Genomic DNA, 11,979 nt, shown 5'->3' on the forward strand with positions numbered 1-11,979 from the left:
CAGCTGCCCTCCACTGTGCTGACTGATCACCTCCCCCTTCCTCCTGCCTGGCACGGGTGTTGTCATGGCCGGCTGCAGCTGTCTGGGGATGAAGCGTCCTGGTGGGGTGCCAGCCAGTCTGGCTGCTGTGCAACAGGAGCCTGCCTGCAGCCCCACTGGCATTTTTCAAGGGTGGAAGTGTGTCCCCCACAGCCCTGCTCTGTGTGAGCTGAAGCCCTGTCAGGGAGGTGGGTGGGGTAACACTCCCTCTGTGCACAGAAGCGGGGCTCTGCTACAGCAGGACTTACCGTCAGCCACAGTCCTGAAGGAGAAGGCACAGGCACGGCCGATTGTGGCCATGCAGCACCTCCATGGTAGCAGGAAAGATGCTGAGAGTGCAAGAACCTGTCCAAGCATAGTGGGACAGAAATGTAGGTCCAGAGTGGGCTTCTGCTCTTCATCCTCCTGGCAGCACACCTCCAAAAACCTAAAGCTAAAGCAAGGTTAATGGTTATTCATAGCTAGAGCCATTCCTCACTGCAAGAACCTGGCTTTTTAACTGTTTATTCAAGAGCACTGTTACTCTGCTAGCCTGCTGCAGTCTTGAAGGCATCTACACTGCTCAGCAAGCAACAACTCACTGAGGCTTTGGCTCTAGAGCTGCTTGGATGCCAGAATCCTATGTTCTGCAGTGGTAACAGTCAATCCAAACACAGAAGAAGATTGCTGGGAGGTGTTAAGTGCTTGTTTTCAGCCCACTCACCTTACTGTCACAACTCTGATTTATATGACCTCATCAACTGGACCATAACTCCTCTCTAATTTTGCCATTTTAACTTAGCTGAAAGAAAACCATGTATATGTTGTGTCACGCTTAATGTTAGAAGTATTTATTTCTTGGTTAACAAAGGCGTTCTTTCAATTTGTTACTAGTAATGTGTATTTAAAATACACAACAATATATACGTGAGAGGATGGGGGTAAGGGAGTGGCAAGGGATGCTACTCACACTTTACTCAAACAGCAGGACACACTACATAGTAACAATTTCCTTCCCTCCTTTGCAGTCCTTCAAAGGTCTTCCAGTGTTTCACCATCCACCAAAAAAGGCCAGTGTGGGCTGCTAGGTCTGTGCAGAAGCAATTTATCCAGAGAAGCTCTGCACAGAGGCTGTGGCCTCAGCTGCTCTGTCACACATTAAAGAAGCTGCAACACTTTAACCCAATGGCCACTGCATCTTCTGCACCTACTTGAAGCACTATGGACTTTCTCAACCTGGCAAGAAAGTGAAGTGTTTGATTTTTTTTTTATGGTCCTTGCTCTGCGGGTGAGAATTAAGGGTGCCAGGCTCCATGGCCTCCTGGGAAGTGGGAGACAGCTGATGTCACTCAGCTGAAGCCCGGGGTCAACAGCCCATCATTTCTTCCTGGGGTTTGTCCCATCCCGAAATGTTCCTTCCCCTTCCCCACACACAGGTATTCAGTTCCTAGTTGAGACACAAGCATTAGGTCAGCTGCTGTGCAGTTGGAGTTGAAGTGTATTCACCACCTACTGAAACTGCCACAGTCCTTTATACATTTAGATAATACTGTATTTTGATATATAAATAATGATATATTATATAATGTATATATTTATAGGTGTAGGTGTACCAAAAACATATAAAAGATCTTTTTTTTATACACACACACATATTTTTTTCCTGACCTGTACAAAGATGTCTGGCATAACCACCTAACCATCCAATACTGTCACCAAAACAAGGCAACTTAAAAACCAGACGCAAATGGTGCAGAGTATGCTCCCCTGCACTCACAGCGAGTGCGCACACACCACAGCTCTGCCTGCTAGCCTGCTTCTTGGAAGTGAAAGCATAGAGTAAGTTACTCTGCACCATATGTTTTTTCATGAGGGGAAAGCATTCAAAATTTACAAGACAACTCTATAGCTGTAAGAGGAGCTTGTACTGTTATCACTGTTATCTGCAGAAGATTTTTGTCTTGCTGGGCATTTTCTGCACCAAGCCTTGCATTCCTTTCCTTTTCCCCAACCACCCTTCCCCAACAAAGGTTTTTTTTTTCCAGGAGAATTTAGGCGCAAATTGTCATATCTGTTCCAAGTGCAGTGTGTGTCAGTCTTATTTACTCCGTGAGGAGCACTGGCATTCATGGGACACCAACAGCTGGATCTGAGCGTTTCCTTCAATTGAACAGGTTTACAGTCTTTCTGTGCTGAAGCAATTCTCCACATCACACAAGCCTGCATACCAGAATAAAATGAAAATTTAAGAGCGCTGGCTAACAAGACCAAGAAGCTCATTGTTTAAACAAGAGGCCAATTGTCTGGGTACTCCAGTGCCCCGTTCCTCCAACATTAAACCCACACGAGGGACAGCAGCCTAATCCACAGCTTGCCGCCAGGTGTTATAGAAATTAATCTTCCACTTACCCAGGCCATTAGTTGCGGTATTCATAAAGGTTTACAACCCAGTGAGGCAAGTGACTAAAATTTTCTCCTTGTCATGGAGAGTCGCGGCAACGTGTCGATATGAAATATCAGCCTTCAGGAGTGTCCCCTGTGGTGAGGAAAGTGTGGATGATGTGCACCTCAGGGAGACTGGGGGAAATGGCCCCCAGGACCTTCTGGTTCAATACAGTAAGCACTGGGCTGTCTAACCACACAGCAGCTCTGTTGGAGGACATGGGATGAACTGGGAAAGTTGAGGCTTACCAAGGACCTTGGCATAGTCCACCATATCATGCAGGGTTGAGCGAGTTTGGTCTTTATGAGGAAAGGAACTAAATACTGATTTTTTTTATTTCACCTTTTAGCAACACCAAAACTCCAGTTTCCAGTCCGACAGGACCCCTGGGAGTGCTGGACACACAACACAAGGACCCTCACTCTGTCTTCCAAAAGCTCAGGGACATGGCTTCACATCTGCTTGCCAGGGCATTTAACTCATCTTCCTAACAGGGTACTAGCAGAACAGAGGAGGAAAAGAAATCCAGTCCTTTATTAGGCTGCTGCTCCATTAAAGTCCAAGGAGGAAAGGAAGAATACTCACAGCAGCAAGCAGGTGATCAAAACAGGAACACCACAAGCTGGCCCACATAAACATTTGAAAGGGTAATACCTCATGAGTATTTAGCATGATCACTTCCAGTTTTCATCTGCTCCCATTTCACTGCAGACCTAATTCTTTGCAAAGCACTGCCAAAGCTTTTCACAACACCGAGACACATATGGTTTGATGCAGATAACATTTACAAATATTACAACTGTTTTCCCATTCTTCCCTAGCAGCTTACAATCCTGTCTGGCTACAGCTTTTCTTACTGCCCTCTCAATGACTTTCCTAGCCCCAGGAGCTCGCTCTCATGCCACAGGAAGATGGCAGCCTTGTCTGTGTGGTGATTGACCACAATGGAGAAACAGTCAGGGCCAAGTGCAAGTCAGCCACTTGCCACGTGTTTGTGCATGACTGACTTGATGCCTAGGTATGGCTCCAGGGTGTCCCAGATCATTCCCCATCCCAGAGAAATGCTCTGCAAAAACACAACAGCTTTTCCCGAATGGTAACACTACAGTCCCCCTTTGCTCCATATATTCCTCCCATCCATTTCCTCGCAGGACAGCAATTTAACAGTTTATGCACCATCTTCTTCCATGTCTGCTATCAAATTTCCAACTACACCAAATTCTTGTTTTTCCAGGGTTTAATTAGGCTGAAAGTCGAAATTCTGCAGGATAATAGAAGAACTGAACAAATCTGAAAGGCTTTAATGCAGATTTTTATGGATCCCATGAATAGCAGCAGAGCTAATGCAGAGCTTGGGCTTAGAGGAACTTGAATCCAAATTATTTTTGTTCCTCATTTGGCTTGCTTTATAGAAGATACAGCCAATAATTCCACAGCCTCTGTCAAACTTCTTGCTATAAATAACAATTCACCATTGAAAAGAAATGTAAAGGGTCAGACCTGTGCTCAGAGAATCACGTATCACCCACAAAAGGAGCCTCCGAGTGAGTTGGACACAGGCTGAAAAGTAAATTTCCCAAAATGGGAAACAATGGGAAGAACTGAACAAATAAGGTGTTTAATTCCTTCTGGTCCTGTATCATTACTTAAGCCAGCATTAATCCCACCTGCAAGCACTGCCCCAGGATGAGTCACTAGATAACTACACACTCAGACCCAGCCTCCAGCCTAAACCTGAAAGGCAGGGCAAAGAGCAGAAGCAAGTCTGCAGTCCCACTGCTAGCCTCCATCCTTAGCTGTCATGAGATCTAGCCTTTGGTGACTCATTCTTGAATCAAAACTAGCAAACCAGTTATGGGGACCAGCTGGGGTCCTGGTATTGAGAGCTGCAAGGCTGGCTCTGTTTAGTAAGATGGTATATCCCTGACCAACACTGAACATGATAAAGCATTCTCCTTTTCTTTGTCCAATTTTGACTAAACTACAAGGATCCAAAGAACTGAACGAACAGCCCCAGATTTCCTGAGGTGGAGTCTCCATCTCAGCACTAACCACTGCCTTAATACTACAGAAGCATTTAGTTCAGTTTAGGAAAACTAAAACTTAACAACACTCCAAAGAGGAGCAGGTTCCTGCAAGTGCCAGTTCTCATCCAACCTATGCAGGACTGTGTTCCTGCAATAAATGTGTGTCCAAATCCCCTACGTTGACAGCTGTAAACCTACCTCCAATTCTACTCATAAACAAAGCCACAATCAGCAGGTGTAGTCACAATGATCATAGGTGTTTCTGGCAAATGCTGAATAGAAATGTGTGTAGCCTTCATCTTGTAGCTGCAAGCATTAAGAGATCCACTAGTTATGTAGGCTCAGCTACCTCTGTTTTTCTGACACAATTCTGTTTCCCAACTTTGTTCCTAATCTTGACATCAATGGCAGCCTACCAGACCAGAGGAGCAGCCTGTTCATGGGACAGCTAATGTCTGCCCTTAAACTGCCTGACCAAAACTGGGATAAGGCAGCAAACTTATGACCAGCTTTCATCTGAACCAGCCAGAAGAAACCACTACCCTAAGCCCTGACCTAGTGAATTGAGATAGCCAATTGTCTTTTGTGATTATGTGCTCCCCTTTCTGCCCTAACCTGACCTTTTTCCCATCGCCCTGCTCAAGCGATAATCACCAGTGGCATCGTGATGAATGCGTCTGGTCCTGACGGCTGCATCTGGTTCAAAGTGGATTCAGGGGAGACGGGTAACAACACAATAGCCAAGAGCTAATTTATGGTGATGCACTCACCTGGCCACAGTGCCAGTCAATGTCCAACTCAAGCCAAATTTGGAAGACGCTAACATCTGCAGTTGGTATGCAAATATGATTACGAGTCAGTTATCGTACTCCATAAATAGTGAGCAGCCCAAGAGCCCTTTGAGTTCTCCTGCATGGCAGCGAGCTGCATGCCAGGATCTCCCCTTGGGCAGGGATGCCTCTCAAGGTTACTCCTCAAGGTTGAGAGAATCCTTATCATGTCAGATACTCAGTAAGGGAATTGGGAATAAGAGCACTGAAACTTTGTAATCTTAGCTAAGTTATATAAAGGACTGATTGTGCACATATAATCCTTCAGACAAATCATTGGACAATTTTGGGACTAGAATTGGACCCAGCCACACCTGGACTCCTCTCTAAGGAGTTTAGAAAGCATGGGGGTCCTTTCTGAACCTCATGACTCAATGGGAGGATCTCCCTAATGGTTTTGTCTGACCCTGTCCTCTATGGAGTAAATAATCAAGTGTACCTTGCCATCAAATCTTGAAACCACTGTCACATTTACCATTTACTATCAAACTTTTTTAACTCACTGTTTTATATCAATAAAGTATATTATTGCTTTTGTCTTACAAGTGAAGTGCATCACTCCATCCGCAACATCCATGACCTGCTTTGAAAGAGTAAGGCAGCATTTACCTATTCCAACACCAGCTCTCATTTCAGGAGGATTAGCTTTATTGTGTCTTTATTAGCTTTATTGTCTAGGTCAAACAAGCTCTCCCATTCCAAATCTAATTTCATCCCCACTCAGGAATCACCAAAGTGCTGCTCTTTCAATTCTTGTTGGCTAAGGATGTGGGAAATGGTACTCAGCTCTGCTGTCCCATCACCCTGTGATTCACATGAACAGTTAATAATGAGGCTTTTCTGTTTCTCAAATCAGACCTGAGCAAGGCTTGAACTCTAGACTTATGTTTGGTAAGGGTAATACCAAGCATCAGTTATTGCTTCATAAGGTGAAGAAGGTATTACATTAAAACAATACTGGTATTCACTCATTCCCGAATAGAGAATTACACCTGCATTTTGGCCCAAGGAGAGCTCTTATCCTAATCCCCAAACTAAAGCAAATTCAAGGCTCACCTTGGAAAAACTTCTCACTCTTACCAGATGAAAATGCAGAAAAAAAGCAACCCTGCCCTCTTACAGCTAGACACCTCAAACCCTCTCTTTAGGCTATTTTGAATTGTTAGTACTCATTCACTCACTCGAATTGTAGTTACAGGTATCACGGTACGTTCCAGACCACTGCTCAAAGTCTTAGTTTACAATAAGATGAGCACAGACTTCCAGTTTTGAACAGCAGTCATCTTAAGCAGGTAGTTATTCCCCTAGATGAACCACCTCCTAATCACAGTCTCTGATTTTTTCCATCACTATTTTAACAGATACTGTCTACTTAAGGTAGGATAACAGCTCCTTTGAATTAAGAGCCCCTAACACTGTTATCATTTGAGAAGGTACCAATATCTCTCTTAAATAGCCTACTGAATGCTGGGGCTGTAACATCACTACAACACTATCTCTTCCTGGAAAAGTTTGTTACTCAGTACAAGAACATCATTTTGTTTGATACTAAACTTAACTTGAAAGTTCATTTGTGTTATGCAAGCACTAAGAAGTTAAATAAGTTTTCTCTCTGTATATCCAAAATAGATGATTACTAACTGAAATTTTACAGCCATTTTACCATTATCTGGTAAAAAAGTCACCTCTGCTACTTGAAACACATAACTGAGTTGCATTTCCCACCAGTGATTTGCTAATCTTTATATACAAAACCTACTTTCTAGGAGCACTTTAAAATATTTGTACACCTCCATCACAGTCCTAGATTAGCCAGGTGCTACTCTGTGCAGATGGAAATTAGGGTGGAAGTGTGTGCAATGGTTTACAGGAGTGTCAATCTTTAAGAAAAAACAAAACAACTACAACAAAACAGCTAGCCACTCACTGGCTTTGCACAGCATTGCTATTGAATACAACTGGCAGGTTCCAGTCTTGCAAATGTGAACTGCATGTTTGGTCCACACGTGATGAATTCAGCAAGAGCTCTTGACAGAGGACTACCCTGCCACCACCCCAGACAGAGTCTTCCCTTCTCTCTAAACCAATTTTGAAAATGCAACAGCATCTCCCAAGCAAACTCTACTCTAGTGAGGACAAATCAGAAAAACTTCTCAAATTAGCATGGTTACCTTTTTTTTTCAAAGGAAACGAGGAACACTAGATGGCCTACAACCCAACAGCTATCCAAAGACACAAGCTTATTTGCCACTGGTCCATTCATGGACCCTGCAACACAGGGACCCAGAGCTTTAGGGCACCATAAGGTAAAGGCTGGGAGCACTAAGGGGTGGGTCCCTCTGCCTCCCAAAGCTCAAATGTGGGGCTCTTCTCTAGGGACAGGTATTCACATATTATGCTTACAGGCTGCAAGTGCTCAGCAACTTTGAGGATGAGAGACATAAAATGTAAACATGTGCAGCTCTCCCTTTACAATCAGAGAAAAGAAGTGGCCAGTTCAGGGCAGGATTCACCCAGTCTACTGGAGATACCTATTTGCAGGAAGAGATGTATTATTATTTCTGTCCACTCCACTGACTATCAAAAAGGAGCAGCTCCAATGTGGGTACCCCTTCAGTGGTTTAAGATAGAAATATCTCCCCCTCCCCAGTTGGGAAGCAGTACTTCAGTGGGACCTTTTAGCGCTACGATAAGCACTAAAATCTATTGACCAAGAGTTGTCCATCCCCAGGTACTAAGGCATTTGTAGAAGTGGACGCATATGAAATATTTACCATTGCTCATTCTTCATGTGAGAAATAGGAAGTTCTTTATGGCAAATATCTAGCATTTCATTTCTAGATTTTTTTCATGGTCAATAGGGATTGTTGGGGTAAAGTAGAAGTAGGAGTCTCAGTTTTCTCATGTATGTAAGTTTGGATATACTAGAAAAGAAATAAAATTTTGGCAGAGCCTGATCAGTCCTATAGGAAGGAGGGGGGCACGAAGCATATCATAACTGACCCATCTTTGACATTTTGCCCAGTAACATACTCAATGCATTTTCATGGGAATGTTACAAAGACAACTACTAAACAGAAATGTTTTGTCTTAAAGTGTAGAAGAGTTACAAAAATCTATCTGGAAAATCTATCTGCTCATAGCTGCTTTGGGCTGTTTAAGGTACACTTTTCTAGAAAAGAATTAATTTTCAGAACACTACAAATTATAATGAGAGAAATGAAAACAAAATCTAATTTCATTTTTTGTTTAAGACTAGGGATTTCTTCTTTCAGTCCTTCTCCATTGCAGAATATTCTTTATGTCCTTCATCAGTCTTGTACTTGGTTACAGATGGAAAATATTAGCTCTGGTTTACAAAACATGGCCCCGTTTCCTGTAACACAGCACAGGTTGGACAAATCTGTCATTTGAGTAGTGTGTCTATTCTGTGGCCAGTTCTGTAATCTACAAGCAATGTGATCCTGAACAAGGAATCTCATGTTAGCAGCCAAGACTGGAAAATCCCTGTTTAGTGCGATTGCTGCCAAAACCATCTCACTTGCTAAGGACAAACTAATTTTCAATCTGCAGTTTGGGAGCTGTTGTTTTTCTTTTTTTTAGCTTCTTTTTTTTTTTAACTCATTTTCTAAGCTAAAAAATACACACTTGATTTTAAAAATTGCAAAAGGGATTTAGAAAACAGTTTAAGGTACATGAAAAATATCACACTGTCTATAAGATTGTTCTATTTTTAATACGATTTGAAGAAATGTCACTTTGCAAATTTGAAGAGTCGTATCTCAGAACAAACAGCAACAAGATTGTTGCGTACAGATAGGAGGGGCACAGCAAGTGAGAAAAAAAAAAAGGTGTTACACAGTTCAGATAGAACACAGAGCAAGGATGATCTAGATACAGCTTTAAATGAGAACTTCACCTCAGTTTTCAAAATGGAACAGGGCAATATAAATAATGGCAATGAGGATATGAGATTATTACATCTAAGACAGAAGCAAAACTCAAGAAATTTAATATATCCAAGTTGGTGGACACACAGGTGAAAGAAAGGTAGAAGTAGCTATATTAAATATTTATGATACGTTTTCCAGGTCACAGGTGCTTCCATCTGATAAAAAAGAATATAGTGCAAGAATATAGTGCTGATATTTAAAAACAGAACTCAGAGAAATTACTCTAAAGAATTAGACTTATGCATTTAATGCTTTTGAAGAAATCTTAAAGGAGCGGAAAGAGAAGCTTGATGAGACAAAGGGGAAAGCAAGTATATAACAGACCGACTTACCAAGTATTGTGTGTACCCAATTAAATGACTTTTTTTCTTCTAGAAAACTTTTAACAAAGAAAGCTGATGTAAGAGATCTCTCATGTTTGGACATTAATAAACCATTTGACATGGTGACATAGGAGAAACCTTACTCAAAAGAAGATTAAAGATTAGCAGAGAAACTGTAAATTGATTGATAAGTTGAGCCAAGACAAAATGGAAATGAGTATTTTTGAGAAGTATCAAGTTGGAGAAAAGTTACTGGCAGCAATTGTCAAGATAGCTACAGGATAGATCTTTAAGTATTTCCATTCATTATCTTGAGACAAAAATACAAAATCTTTCAATGAATTAAGTTGAAAAGCATTGCCAGCAGAAAGGAACTTGAGGGCTGCTCTGTAAAAGGTACTGGCTAAACTTAAAGGAAAAAAAAAAAAAAAAAAAAAAGCAAGTGAGGGTGACCTTTTCATAGGGTAAAACGCAATGTTAAATGCAGGAGACTGACTGCCAGGGTTTATTTTTACAGTTTGATAGCTTCCTAAAAGCTGCAAATGGCTGAGAAGCAGTTGTGTGCCTGAGGTGGTCCTGCAATAACCATCAGCATCAACGTGATGCACTCATGAAAACAGCAAATGCCATCTTACGCTGTATCACAAGAGGAGTCCTCTGCAGAGGTGGGGAAGTACCCACACTGCTACACAAGTGTCAACAGTGTCTCCTTCAGTGTATTGGGTATGGTTCAACACTTCTCAGTATTTAAGAAAGAGGAATTTCATTTGGTCACAGAAATCATCCAGTCCTAGCCTCATTTGGTATCACATGTACCTTTCCAGGGTTTGAATACTTCTTTCTTTGCCCCTTAAAATGCTCCATCTGTGGTTTCCTACGTGAAGAGCTTCTTTCTGTTTTAAAAAAGTTGGGATGGGTGTTGTGGGGTTTTTTGGTTTGTTTGGGTTTTTTGCGTTGTCAGGTTTTTTTTTAAGTTACATATTACTAATGTTAATTTTTCTTGCCTTTTCACTCCTTGCAGAAATTTGAATTTGTACACTTTACAGCACCTCCCACTTTTTGCCAGTCTAATGAGCTCAGGGGGTTGAAGGCTCATCTTTGGAAGCACGATGTCAAATAGGAGGAGGAAAAGAAGGAGGTTGCACTGTCAGAGCTATCAACGTCTGGAGCAGTTTCTCACTGAGAGATGTATGAGCAAGCTGGTCTCGCTGTAAGAGCAAGCTCAGAAAGTCTAGGAGAGGGACTGCCCCATGTTTTCCAATACAGAGGGAAATCCTGATTTTCCATACGTTACTGACATGGCATCCTCTGAGCACTGTAGTCCAGGTACAGTCATCAATGTCTGTCCAGCAGGTCTGTACTTTGTCACCTGCCCTCAAATGAATGGTCACTCTGGTCCTGCCCAGTTTGAAACTGCAATGCACAGAAAAAAGTTCAGTTCTAATTCCCCAAGCCACCTCAACTCATCACATTTTTAATCTCTTATCCAGGACACTTAATTATACTGAAGAAATTTCTTTTAGCAAAACCACACTGCAAGTACTGGACTCAGCTGCGGGATCACCCAGCACCTCTCTGCATCTATCACCCTTCATCTCTGTTGTGGCACAGCCTAGTCCAGACTGGCTCCTGCTGGGAAACATACGCCAGAGATGGGTATAGGAGCCTGAGGAGAATTTCCCCGGTCTCCTGAAGAGCTTCTCTCATTCCCTGGATCTTCTCTAGCAGAGCACAGGAGCTAATAATATCCCTCTGCTTCTGTTTCATAGCATTTCCTCCTCTTTATTTTAAACTTTTACTGGTCGCATTACCAGCTGCTCCTTTGCTTCTGCCACATGACTGAGTGTCAGAAGCAGCCATAAATCAGCTTTGGGTATTCATCAAATGATGAAATTGGTGCTTTATCCCCTTCTGAAGGACTAGAATTTTAAAATGCAACTTCTAAATATATTTAACTAAAGTTAAATATTTGAAAGTTTTTTAAAAGAAACACAAATCCAGCTTTTCTTGGAGAAGGCATGTACTGAGATTTCTTGAGAGCTGCAGCCAGAAAATTGGCACAAGAGGGACAAAGCCACAGTTCCCAACCAGGGATGCGCTGGGGACCACAGCCCCAGCCACAATGGGCAAAACCCAGCGCTGTCACATTCACAGAGACACAGTTGTTGGGGAGCTGGAGCTAAAGAGTACCATGGGCAAAGGCATACTGGGACCAAAACCTCAAGTCAAATCCTCCATGTATCTCTACCTGACATTCCCCCAAATCCCAATCCCTCACCCCTTTTTTTTTTTTTTTTTTTTCTGTTAGAGACAAAAAACCAGTACAGCTCACAGACACAGGAAGCAACCTCCTGTCCAGTGCATCCCAGTCTGACCAGAGTCCAG

This window comes from Chlamydotis macqueenii, chromosome 5 (assembly GCF_036417535.1).
Source record: "Chlamydotis macqueenii isolate bChlMac1 chromosome 5, bChlMac1.mat, whole genome shotgun sequence".
Lineage (NCBI taxonomy): Eukaryota > Metazoa > Chordata > Aves > Otidiformes > Otididae > Chlamydotis > Chlamydotis macqueenii.